This window comes from Prionailurus viverrinus, chromosome B4 (assembly GCF_022837055.1).
Source record: "Prionailurus viverrinus isolate Anna chromosome B4, UM_Priviv_1.0, whole genome shotgun sequence".
Lineage (NCBI taxonomy): Eukaryota > Metazoa > Chordata > Mammalia > Carnivora > Felidae > Prionailurus > Prionailurus viverrinus.
Window position 1 is genome coordinate 27,721,693 of NC_062567.1, and position 13,971 is coordinate 27,735,663.

A 13,971-nucleotide genomic window follows, 5' to 3' on the forward strand; every position below is an offset into this window, starting at 1 on the left:
CCAGGTGTCCCCATGTTTCTTGTTTTTAAAGTTGCTTGGATCCATTTGCTTATATTTTTCATCAAGTTTGGAAATATTTTGGCCATTATTTCTACAAACAACATTTCTGTGCTACACCAATTACACAATATTAGACCTACTAAAATTGTCCCAGAGCTCATTAATGGTCTCATTTTTTTTCTTGCACTGTTTTCTCTTTGTTTCATTTTAAATAGTTTCTACTGCTTTGTTTCCATGCGTACTAATCTTTTATTATGCAATGCCTAATCTGCTGCTTGCCATATCCTGTGTATTTTCATCTCACACATGTAAGCTTCATCTCTAGAAGTTTGATTTGGTTGTTTTTAAAAATATTTTGGGGGCACCTGGGTGGCTCAGTTAAGCATCTGACTTCGGTTCAGGTCATGATCTCAAGGTCTGTGAGTTCAAGCCCCATATCAGGCTATTTGCTGACAGCTCAGAGCCTGGAGCTTGCTTCAGATTCTGTGTCTCCTTCCCTCTCTGCCCCTCCCGTGCTCATGCTCTGTCTGTCTTTCAAAATAATAAACATTAAAAATTTTTTCAAAATATTTTCTATATCTCTACTTAATACATTCATTCTCTAGTTTTTGATCACATTAAATAGAGTTATGATAACCATTTTAATATCCTTGTCTACTAATTCTATCATCTTTATTAATTCTGAGTCCGTTTTGTCTTTTATCTTCTTTATATTTTGTACCACACTGTTTGTTTTCTTTTTCCTAATGCCTGGTAATTTATGATTGGATACCAGATATTGTAATTCTTACCTTATTGGCTGCAAAACTTTTCTATAATCTTATAAATTGTCTTTTTTTTCCTGGGATGTGGTCAAATTAGAAATAGTTTGATTCTCTTGGGTATTGCTTTTAAGCATTGTTAGGCAGAACCAGTGGAGCATTATGTCCAGGGAGAATTTTCCTCACTACTTAGACAATACCCTTCTGAATACTCTACTCAATGAACCATAAATTATGAGGTTTTCCACTCTGACTGCTGGGAATGGGCATTATTGTAGGCCCTAATTGAGCTCTGTGCATTTTTCATTCACATCCTTTTGACTAGATCTTCACCAAGCATGGGTGGTTTCCTCATGGACATGCACTGATCACTATTCAACTGGATACTTTTGGAGAACATGAAGCAGCTCTCCAGAGCTCTTTCTCTGCAACTCTCTTCTCTGACACTCTGTCCTATTAAATCCAACCCCCTCAATCTTCCTATGCTTCTAGGCCCCCCCCTTACTTAACTCAGAGTGTCTACTAGGCTCAGGTGTGGCTTCTCTTCCTTGCATCATAGCCTGGAAACTTTCTCCACACAATAAGCTAGGTCATTTTGGGATTCATCTTATTTGCTTCCTATGTTTCAATTGTCTCTTTTATTACCTGATGGCCTGATGTCCAATGTCTCATGAACTTTTCTTTGATATATTCTTATGTAGAAAAGTAACTAGAAATGAACAAGAGTAACTGTGGGGATAATATTTAGGAGGTATGTCCAGTAAGACTGGGATGGTACAGTAATGATGGGGAGAAGTGGATAGATTTGAGAGATATTTAGGATGTAGAACAACAATATTTGGTGACTGATGGTCTGTGCAGGCATGGCACAGGAGGGAGAAAAAAGTGTTACCAGGTGCCACTGGATGTGTGGTGCCACTAACTCGCTGATGCAGGGAACTCTGGAGGGGGAGCTGTTTTGGCGTGAAATAAATTCAGTTTGGAAAATCTTCACCTTTATTGTGCTGGCAAGAGTGTTTGTGAAATGAGGAGGAACCTATTAAAATATAAAGTTAAGAGAAGAAATAGTGAAAAGGAAACTAGATTATAAAAAGTAGAAGTAGAAGAAAAGAATAATTATCATGCCATTCTATGGGACTTTATGGATCATTTCTACTTTTATTTGTAAGGGCCACTAACTTGACAATTAGAAATGTAGAAGTTTCCCAATACTACATTATATGCTAACTTGAATTTAAATAATATCTTGGAAGAAAAAAAAAGAAACAGAAGTTTCACTGACAATACTATTTCTAATATGTCAGTAAAAAATAAAAATGGCTTAAACTTCTGGTTTTAGAAGAATGTTAAAGATGTATATTAATGAGGATATTTCATAATGAATTCCTTACATGTTGTTACTTTTACATAACTGAAAAATCTGGATTCTCACCCTCAGGTTTTTGTGTAATAAACTGCCAAATTCTATCAAGAAAACACTGACTTCAAATGTGGATGGCAAACTGATGTCTGGAGAGGGGAAAGCATTGAGCCAGATTGACAAAGCAAGGTATGAGAATTCATCTCAGCAGTCAGAGAAAATGGTGGGCTTGGTTGTAACACATCAAAGAGAAAAAAAGGAATCTTATGGTATAAACTGAGAATTTCCAAATAGGTGAAAAATAATTATTTATACAGAATTCACTACAAAATATTCACTCCACTAATAGTAATAATAAAACTAACATTCCTAATTCTAAAATCAGAAGTTGAAACCATTTTTATTTTTTATTGACATGTTAAAAGCAGACAATTGTTTCAGGCTGTGTCTAAATGATCTGATTATGAGCCAACATCATAAGTGCAGACAGTTTTAGGCAGGAATAGCAAACACCTGCTGAACTCACCATCATGTTTAATATTGTACTGAATTTTGAGATATAAGATCACAGTTTAAGTACTTGTCTAACAAAACAGCATCAGGCTTAAGACATTGACCTTTATTTGTCTAAAACACATAGAACGCTCTCTCTCTTGTCAATGAGCATAGCTGTCAAATGCTCTGTGCGCAGCCACTAAACACTTCCAAGATTGCAAGTTGAGGCATGGATATTAAGTATACATTTAATCAGCTGGAGAAGGTGAGAAGAAGCATTACACTGACTAATTTCAGTAGTAACTGTAATGGGTTCTTAATTATATTTAGTGTCTGGTAGATTCATTCAGTTGCTGATTGCAAGACATAGTGGCAAATATTGAGCAGTTTACTTCCCTTTCTAGATGGTGCACATTTTAAAAAGAAATCCACATTCTCAAATCACGTTACTGTGGGTGTAAATTGGGAAACATCTTTGGAGGGCAATTTGGCAACACCTATCAAAACTAAAGTGTGCTTATATTCCCTTTGACCAAGCAATCTGAATGTGAAACTTTAGTCTAGAGGGGCGCCTGGGTGGCGCAGTCGGTTGGGCGTCCGACTTCAGCCAGGTCACCATCTAGCGGTCCGGGAGTTCGAGCCCCGCGTCAGGCTCTGGGCTGATGGCTCGGAGCCTGGAGCCTGTTTCCGATTCTGTGTCCCCCTCTCTCTCTGCCCCTCCCCCGTTCATGCTCTGTCTCTCTTTGTCCCAAAAATAAAATAAAAACGTTGAAAAAAAAATTAAAAAAAAAAAAGAAACTTTAGTCTAGAGATAATTTCACATGAGTGCACAAAGTATGAACAAAGATAGTCATTGCAGAATGGAGGACAATAGCAAAATATTAGCAACAGCCTAAATGTTCATCAGCAGGAAATTGGTTGGATAAATTATGGCATTTCCATGCAATAAAGTGCAGCTATAAAAATGAGACAGTACCTCTATATAAACTGATTTTGAACATTTTCTGAGATACATAAATATGTGCAGAAAATCAAATAGAGAGCAGTGTGTAATACACTACTATTTGTATAAAGGAGGAGGAGTGAGTGTAAATACTCTGCATATATACATGTATGTTTGTTGAAAGTTTACACAAGAAGTGAGTAATCATGGTTGTCCATGGAAAGAAGTGGAAATGGGAAATGGAGGGGCAAGGATGGGGAAAGCTTTACTTTACATGTGTATCCATATATTCTTTATATGCTTTGAATATTTTACTGTGTAATATATAAACTATTGAAAAATTAAAAATTAAAAATCCATCAAATATTTAAAATTACATCAAAATCCATTATAAATTTTAACATAGCTTCAGGGGAAAAAAATGCTTCTAGCAATGCTTATTGGCCTAACCAATAAGAGAAGGAGAATCAAGAAAGTGAGAAAGGAAACAATGTGAAATGAAATTGTACATGCACAAAGGAGTATGTTTACTGGAATAAAATATTTTACCAGAATAATACCAGTCTATTTTAAAAATATTTTGTCGACTTTTCTATGAAATGAACTATAACTATCTATTAAAAATGACCTTCCTTTGCATTATGTTTAAGTTTGTGGAAGAAGTTAGGGTATACACAGTGTATGCGATAAAATAGATTATGGGTGTAGCCACCCATACAAAGTTTTGTAGCCAAGGGGAAGAATATCTAGGCTACAGAGTGTACTTCTTTGTTAATTTTATTTGAAGATATAAAATCTAAATTTATAATTATTGTTTTGCATTTATAAATATTAGAAACTTTGTTAAAACTTCACTTTATATCTTGTAAAATATTTTTTTAGTGATCCTGTCTTTCCATGTCTTAATGTATCAAGGGAGTGTTTTGTTTTGTTTTGTTTTTAATTAGACCAAAAACATGGTGTTTTATTTTCCCTTTTGGGCCACTTTTAACAATTATAAGCTGATGGATTAAAAGACCTGAGGAGAGTGGCCATCAGTTAAAGAAGCAAATCACCACATTGAGGACATACTTCAAACATCAAATTGGCCTGCTCATGAATTGTCAGGGAGAAAAGTCACTTCGCAGATCAACAATTGTCTTCATCATAGTTTGATCAAATTCCACAGTTGTTGGATATTTTCTTGGGCAGATTCCACTCTGGTAGAACTTAACTCACTCTAAATGCAACTTGTGAGAAGATTAAAAGCATATGCTCTATAACACTCACAGGTGGCTGCATCTTAAAAAATGGATGCTGATGCCAAAGACAAACAGCAATTTCCATGGAAGAAACACAAGGACAGAAGAAAAGGAAAAGCAAGACAAAATAAAAGGAGAGCATACATCAGATGATAAAAAAATGTTCATATCTGCTGTCGGAACAAAGTCCTTTCCTTCTTGCCCTCTTCCCAGCCGCGACAAAGATAGCTCTCCTGCAGACCACAGACTCAAGTCCCCCTTCCAGTCACCTAATAAAAACCATTCTTGGGGCGCCTGGGTGGCTCAGTTGGTTTGGCATCAGACTCTTGATTTCGGCTCAGGTCATGATCCTAGAGTTGTGGGTTGGAGCCCCATATTGGGCTCCACTCTGAGTGGGGAACCTGCTGGGGATTCTCTCACTCTCTCTCGTTCTGCCCCTCTCCCCAACTCATGCTCTGTCTCTAAAAAATAAATGAATAAATAAAAACAGTCTTTAACACTTTGCTCCCCTTTTGGGTATGTCTCAAGCATTCTACCCTGATCTTGAGAAATTCTTCACCCCACCTGGTAGCCATTTATGGAACATCTCCATACATGTGGTTTGTAAGACAGAAGATGAGTAATACATGATTCATTGTCAAGCTCACTGTCGAGTAAATGTTTTGCAGCTCTTGACTCTGAAGCTAGAGCTCAATAAAGTAGAGCAGGCTTCAACACAATCATCTTTACTCAAAGGTCCTACCTGTTCTACTAACTAGCACTTTGACAAACTGCTACACTGAAGGATCTCCTCTTTAGGTTTTGTTTTTTGTTTTTTGTTTTTTTTTTCACAGATTTTCGGCAGCTCCAAATAGAGGGTATCTGGTATTTGTGTTGCTTTCTGTGATTCAACTAGGAAATGCTTATCAGTGACATGAGGAATTAGAAGTATTCTTGCAAAACTCTCTCAGCCCTACAGTTGCATAAATGTATGACTCTGTCTATTGGGTAATGTCAGAGTGAAGCCATACTAAATTAATCATTCATTGATTCTACAACATATTTATTGAGTGTTTACTACATGTCAGATGCTGAACAAGGCCCTACAGATAAAAACGTGAATAAAAAATAGATCCAGCAATGGGGCGCCTGGGTGGCGCAGTCGGTTAAGCGTCCGACTTCAGCCAGGTCACGATCTCGTGGTCCGGGAGTTCGAGCCCCGCATCAGGCTCTGGACTGATGGCTCGGAGCCTGGAGCCTGTTTCCGATTCTGTGTCTCCCTCTCTCTCTGCCCCTCCCCCATGCATGCTCTGTCTCTCTCTGTCCCAAAAATAAATAAAACGTTGAAAAAAAAATTAAAAAAAAAATAGATCCAGCATTAAAATTGCAAATGACATTGAATATGAGTTGAATGTTGAATGGAACTAACAGGTATAGAAAGAAAATCATGTAAGTTAATAACTGGCTAAAATAAGGATGACTATTGCTATGGCAGAGATATGCCTTCAATGGTGGAGTAGCGCAATGGAAGGAAACCTAAGACTCAGGGTCAGGGAAGACTTCTGGGAGCAGGTGGATCTTAAGAGAAATCATGTAGGACATATGTAAGTCTTCATCACAGAAGAGAGGGCAGATAAGAGAGCAATCAGAAGTAGTGTGCCTGTTCTAGAGAGAACAGAACAATGTGACCAGTTTGTCCCCTGCTTTGCCCCACTTTTAACACACAGCCTGCCATATCCTGTGCCATCAGTGGACACTGATTGAATAAATAAATGTACGATGAATAATGTAGTTGTTTCATATATCTGTAACTTAGTCAAAGAGCAGGGGAATGTTAAAGGATAAGGATTTTTTAATAATAAGAAAGTCATAAAGGGACCTACACATCTCTTGGAAAGAATTTGTAGTTTATTCTACAGGAAACAAGAACCTATAAAGAATTATCTGCAGAAACAGACATGGCAACATTCATCATCATTTTTCCTAAGCATTAAATGCCACATAGTGCCTGCTCTTGCTTCAGTCCTCAAGACTATGTATGACAGCCCCTGGATGTATAGCTCTCGGGCACTACTGTGCTAGCACATCCTTGTTTAATGGAATCTTTCTGGAAGGAAACTCAAAAGAATGAGTATCAGACCATATGGGTTGGTACTGAGTGCAAACATATTCTCGATATAATACCTTGGGAAAGGAGAGGCATGGGGTCTGGGATTTTACCTTATGCACAAACCAATCAGCTTATTACTATGTCATGGATGTTCACAGAAAGCACTTTCCTGGGTCAAAGACAGTAGACCTTATTACAGCACAGCAAGTAGCATTAGTACCATGTATTTTCATTGGTTCCCGTGCCTCCCTAAGTCTCATGGACCCTGATGGATACTGTGCACACAGCAGGATACTTTATAACACAGCTGAGGGACACAGTTTGGAGAACTCATCCAGCCTGCTCACTGTCTGGTGAAAGATGTAACCTTATGACTTAAGGTTGCCAGCCTCACATGCAACACTGAGCACTGGCCCAGTTAAAGAGCCATTAGAGTCTTCTGTCCAGCAGGATGTGTCAGAGCACAAGAAACCCAAGAATGGTGGTCTTTCTTTCCAGGAGACATACATTTCACACCTTGGGGGAAAAATGAAAACAATTTAACTAAAATTAGTAATTTGGGGTTTTCTTATACCTTCTGTAGGTATCCCTCTCTTCAATGACAGGCTGAGGGAGCAGCACAGTCTGCTGTGTATTTTGTTCTTCTTGACTTAGTAACAGTAACAGCATAACATGTTGTATTTATGGAGCACTGTGCATGTACCTCATGTGAATCATCTCATTTACTCTTCAAGCCCCATGTGATAAGTTCTATTGACTATCATTCCCATTTCACAGACAGGGCAAGTGAGGTACAGAGGTGCTAAGTGCTTGTCTAAGGTCACTTACATAGCAGAGCTGGGTTTTTAGTGCAAATCTGACTAATGGAAGTCTATCCAGAAGCTAGAAAGAAAAGTGTACACTTCAATGTTATAATTTTTTTATAGATCTTAAAAGACCTGGCCAGCGACTGAAGGAGATTAGTAGCATGCATGATGTCTGGCAGAAAGGGAGCAGACTAATGATTCATGACTCCAGGGTCACAGAAATTCCAAAGAGGATGTTATTTGGACATAGCAAAAACTCCTTCAAATCAGGTACCACCTCCTTCAGGGCATATGAGACCATATTAAATTTAATTTTAATTCATTATGTTTTGAATTTATTTTTCAGTCAGTAATTATTATTAATCATAATAATGATTATTGCCATTAAGTATTTTTTAAATGTTTATTTTTTGAGAGAGAGAGAGAGAGTCAGAGTGCAAGTAGGGGAGGGGCAGCAAGAAAGGGAGACACAGAATCCCAAGCAGGATCCAGGCTCCAAGCTGTCAGCACAGAGCCTGGCACGGGTCTTGAATGCAAGATCATGGCCTGAACTGAAGTCAGAGGCTTAACCAACTGAGCCACCCAGGAGCCCCACCATTAGTGCTTTAAACTCTAAACAAAATGTAATCCATTTATTCAGGAGTTAGATTTGATTGTGCAATGGCATAAATTTCAAGCCCTTCTGTAAAATATGAAGAAATGTGCCTTTAGCATTCTGTGTAAAAGTGTTTGGTTAAATATATGTGTATGAGAAAAAAAAAAAGATTGATCCCTAAATAAAATCAAAGTTCTTAAAGGAAAAAAAAAAAATGAGAGCCCACTCATTGTTTGGAAAATATTCTAAAGTACCAAGTTGTTATTTCAGTACCTGTAAGCACATATTTCTGGTTCTGTTAATTTTAATGCATTTAGTCCTATAAATAACAAAACAAAACAAAACAAAACCTTCTCTTTAAGTAACCAAGGTGGTCCTGAGGATAGTCATGCTTTTGCCACATAGGAATTGCAAGTCAAGTTCTCATGCTGGAGAACTCAGGGTGGTGAGTAGGATAGAGATTCTCAGAATGGAGAGGTGAGAACCACAGGTGGATGAAAAAGTCTAATTTTGTTAGAGGTTATGTTCAAGGAATACACTGAACATATCTCACAATAAAGATGTGCCTCAACCAGGGACGTGACTGTCTAGGCCTACCTGTGACTAGGGCCTGGCCTGAGTGAGCTTCTCATGAGGACAGGTCACAGGTGAGGGTGGTTTGACCACTGTGAGACAAGAGGCATTCCTCAAACGATTGTGCATTACCTAGGACAGGAATCAGATTCATTATCAAAAATGGGATTGGGGAGCCTAGGTGGCTCAGTCAGCTAAGTGTCCGACTTCCACTTAGGTCATGATCTTACGGTTTGTGAGTTCAAGCCTCCCATTGGGCTCTATGCTGACAGCTCAGAGCCTAGAGCCTGTTTCAGATTCTGTGTCTCCCTCTCTCTCTGCCCCTCCCCTCCTTCTCTCAAATTAATAAATATTTTAAAAAATGGGATTGGTGTGAAGACAGGGAAGTAGCAGCTTGTTGCTTCTCTATTCAGGGGTGAAGCAGAGGGTTATAAAAGGATCTTGAGGACAGCAACAGAGTAAGACGGTATAAAATGTCCATTGCATGGGTTCAGCACCTGTGTATCTGGGTGTCTTTCAAGGGCTAAGCAGTTCTCCTCCCAATACAAGTGCCTAAAAACCAGAAACACCATACTTGGCAAAATAGAAAGACCCAAAGCAGGAAAACATGAAAGACAGAGGGAGACAGATTTTTAAAAGGCTGTTCACCAAGGTTCTCAGTTTCCACACCTAACCCACTGGATTTGTCATTATTTATAACTTCTTTTTAATGAAACTCTGTACCACTGCGTTTGGGAGGACAAAGTGTGTGCCCTGGAGGGGAGGATAAGAGTCACTGTCTACTACATGTACTTCAAGAGGTTATGCTCAGGGTGCCTGGGTAGCTCAGTCAGCTGAGCATCTGACTCTTGATTTTGGCTCAGGTCGTGATCTCAAAATTCATGAGATCCAGCCTCTGGTCAGGCTTTGCACTGACAGCATGGAGCCCGCTTGAGATCCTCTCTCTCCCTCTCACTCTTTCCCTCTCTCTCTGCCCCTCCCCTGCTCATGCACACTCTTTCTCCTTCTCTCTCTCTCTCTCTCTCTCTCTCTCTCAAAACAAGTAAATAAACAATAAAAAAAATAGGTTATGCTCAGTGACAAAGATCTGATTCCAACTAAAGAAGGCTTCTGCAGGAAGGGTGTAACCAAAACCTTGAGTACACATACAGTTGTTTAGGCACTGAGATACATGAAGGTCAAAAAGGACACACATGTATCTACTGATATCCAATAATGTGAAATCTTTGGAAAGAACTTCCTCATCTCAGGTGAAGCCACCATGCTATCCTATCACTTCTTCACCACCCCACCTTAATTGTGAAGCCCTTCTTGTCTGGATTCTTCATTCAATCTCCTTTATAGTTCCCTGGTTTCTTAGGTGAGGACCTTGACAGTCTCTAGTTACTTTAGAAGTACCATTGTAAAATCACAGGGAACAAAGCTAGCGTATGAAGCCATGTAGATCTTTGGGGGAATTTTTAGTTGCTTCTTTGTCTTTCTTTCTTTATTTCTTTCTCCCGTTCTTTTTCTTTTCTTTTTTTTTTCTTTTGAGAGAGAGGGAGAAAGCATGAGCAAGGAAGGGGCAGAGAGAGAGGAAGAGATGATGGAATCCCAAGCAGTCTCCACACCCCACCAGATGCAGGGCTCAACCCCACATCAGTGAGATCATGACCTGAGCCAAAATCAAGAGTCACTTAACCGACTGAGCCACCCAGGTGCCCCTAGTGGCTTTCTTTTCTCTTTTTCTTTTCTTTTCTTTTTTTTTGTTTACATTTCATAACATGAAAAATAGATTAGGCTCTTAGTTTAAAGTATTCAGGACCAAAATAGGAGATAGGTACCTTTCCTCACCTTTAGTTGTACTCACTGCCATTTATGGACAGTACTTAGCGTTAAGAATCAGTGAATTATATAATTAACACCCCAGAAAAGCATTCTTATGGCTGAGAGGATTCTCACTGTATGGAACACCACATATTTTTAGACTATTCTCACATGCACATGTCAATGAAAGAAAACAATCACTGGTAACATACCACAGAACAGCTCAAGGGCAAATCAGAAACAGTAACAGAGGCACAGGATTTTATAACCAGGGGCTGTCACCTTATTATTAGTTGTACATGTTGCTGCCTACCATAGAATCCACTTCAGAGGCTTTATTCCAAATTCCACATTCTAATTAGCCAATTATTTATCACCTGGTCCAGGGATTATCGGCAAAGAAACTTTGGATGATGAAGTAACACCTAGAACACCTGTCTTAGAAATCTATTTTTTCCTATTTAAGAAAAGAGAAAAATATCTACAAGTATGAAAGGGAGAAAACCCAGAATATGTTAATGACTAGCTTCCAAGTCAAATCACTTAATTTGGTGTTATATGTGAAGTTAATTTCAATTTTCTTATGGAAGAATAAGGCTAATGGAAGGTTTACCTGACATTTCTCTCAGTGCTGCAAGTTCTTTCCCTTGCCATTTCTCTCTGGCAAACGGCTGTACACCATTGCTTTCTGAGCACACGTGGAGGCAGTTGCTTCAGCACAAAGTTACCTTTTGCTGAATGTAAGCAGCTATCCATTAGAAAAGACAGATTTGGCCCTGCAATTCTGAAGATGGGTGTCTAGCCTCAGCTTCTCTAGCAGCTTGCTGGGTGACCTTGAAGAAGTCATCACTTCTCTGGGGCCTGATTCTTGATATCTAATTGAAGGGGTTTGCTCTCAACCCCCCAGCCCCATCCTAATACTATGTTCTGTGGTTATGGGAAAGTACCAGCCATGGTGAGAATAGAGAACAGAGATAAGAGGCTGTGGCCAGAAAGGAAAGTAGCTCAAGCTAAAAACCCAGGCCAGCAATTTGATCCAAACAAATGGCAGGTGGTCGGATTGCAAGAGCCTAGGATTTCAGCTTCACAGTTCCCATCCCAGATCTTGAAGAGCCAACATCTCTAGTCTTTCCTCCATTTTGGCATCTCTGACTCCCAGTTGGCCCTGAGACCAACCATTAGCTCATGCACCCTTTCTTCCCGTGTTGCTTTTCTTTCATGTTGACATATTAATAGCATGGTGAGTGAAAGGGCCAAGAAAAAAAATAGAGATAATTTACAGATATGCAACAATGAAATAATGAGGGGGGGCAAGAGCTCATGTCACACAGACATCAAAATCCAGGAAGCACAGAGGACCACCATTAGATTCAACAAAAACTGACCATCAACAAGGCATATCACAGTCAAATTCACAAAATACTCAGGCAAGGAGAGAATCATGAAAGCAGCAAGGGAAAAAAAGTCAAGGGAAAACAGATCAGGTTTGCAGCACACCTATCCACAGAAACTTGGCAGGCCAGAAAGGAGTGGCAGGATATATTCAAGGTGCTGAATCAGAAAAATATGCAGCCAAGAATTCTTTATCCATCAAGGCTGTCATTCAAAATGGAAGGAGAGATAAAAAGTTTCCCAGAAAAACAAAAATTAAAGGAGTTTGTGACCACTAAACCAGCACTACAAGAAATTTTAATGGGGACTCTCTGAGGGGAGAAAAGATGAAAAAATATATATATATATATATATAATTACCAAAAGCAACAGAAAGGATCAGTGAACACCAATAGAAACTCCAACTCTACAATCATCATAATGGCAATAAATTCATATCTTTAAGTACTCACTCTAAACATCAATGGACTCAATGCTCCAATCAAAAGACATAGGGTAACAGAATGGATAAGAAAATGAAATCTATCTATATGCTGTTTACAAGAGACCCACTTTAGACCTAAAGACACCTTCAGATTGAAAATAAAGGGATGGAGAACCATCTATCATGCTAATGGTCAAAAAAAGAAATCCAGAGTAGCCATACTTATATCAGACACTCTAGACTTTAAAATAAACACTGTATCAAGAGATGCAGAAGGGCATTATATCATAATCAAGGGGTCTATCCACCAAAAAGACCTAACAATTGTAAACATTTATGCGCCAAATGAGAAAGCACCCAAATATATAAATCAACTAACCACAAACATAAAGAAACTCATCAATAGTAATACCATAATAGTAGGAGAATTCAACACCCCACTCACAGCAATGGACAGATCATCTAATCAAAAAATCAACAAGGAAACAATGGCTTTGAATGACACACTGGACCAGATGGACTTAACAGATATATTCAGAACATTTCATCCTAAGGTAGCAGAATATACATTCTTCTCCAGTGCACATGGAACATTCTCCAGAATAGACCATATACTGGGACACAAATCAACTCTAAGTAAGTACAAAAAGATCAAGATCATAGCATGCATATTTTCAGACCACAATGCTATGAAACTTGAAATCAACCACAAGAAAAAGTTTGGAAAGGTAACAAATACTTGGAAACTGAAGAACATCCTATTAAAGAATGAATGGGCTAACCAAGAAGTTAAAGAGGAAATTTAAAAGTATATGGAAGTCAATGAAAATGATAACACCACAACCCAAAATCTCTGGGATGCAGCAAAGGTGATCATAAGAGGAAAGTATATAGCAATCCAGGCCTTCCTAAAGAAGGAAGAAAGATCTCACATACACAACCTAACCATACACCTTAAGGAGCTGGAAAAAGAATAGCAAATAAAACCCAAAACCAGAAGCAGACAGGAAATAATAAAGATTAGAGCAGAAATTAATGCTATCGAAACCAAAAGAAAAAAAACAAACAAACAGTAGAACAGATCAATGAAACCAGAAGCTGGTTCTTTGAAACAATTAACAAAATTGATAAACCACTAACCAGTTTGATCAAAAAGAAAAAGGAAAGGACCCAAATAAATAAAATCAAGAATGAAAGAGGAGAGATCACAACCAACACAGCAGAATTAAAAACAATAACAAGAGAATAGTATGAGTAATTATATGCCAATAAAATGGGCAATCTGGAAGAAATGCACAAATTTCTAGAAACATATACACTACCAAAACTGAAACAGGAAGGACAAAATAGAAAATTTGAACAGACCCATAACCAGTAAGGAAATCGAAGTAGCAATCAAAAATCTCCCAAGAAACAAGAGTCCAGGGCCAGATGGCTTTCCAGGGGAATTCTACCAAACATTTAAGGAAGAGTTAACACCTATTCT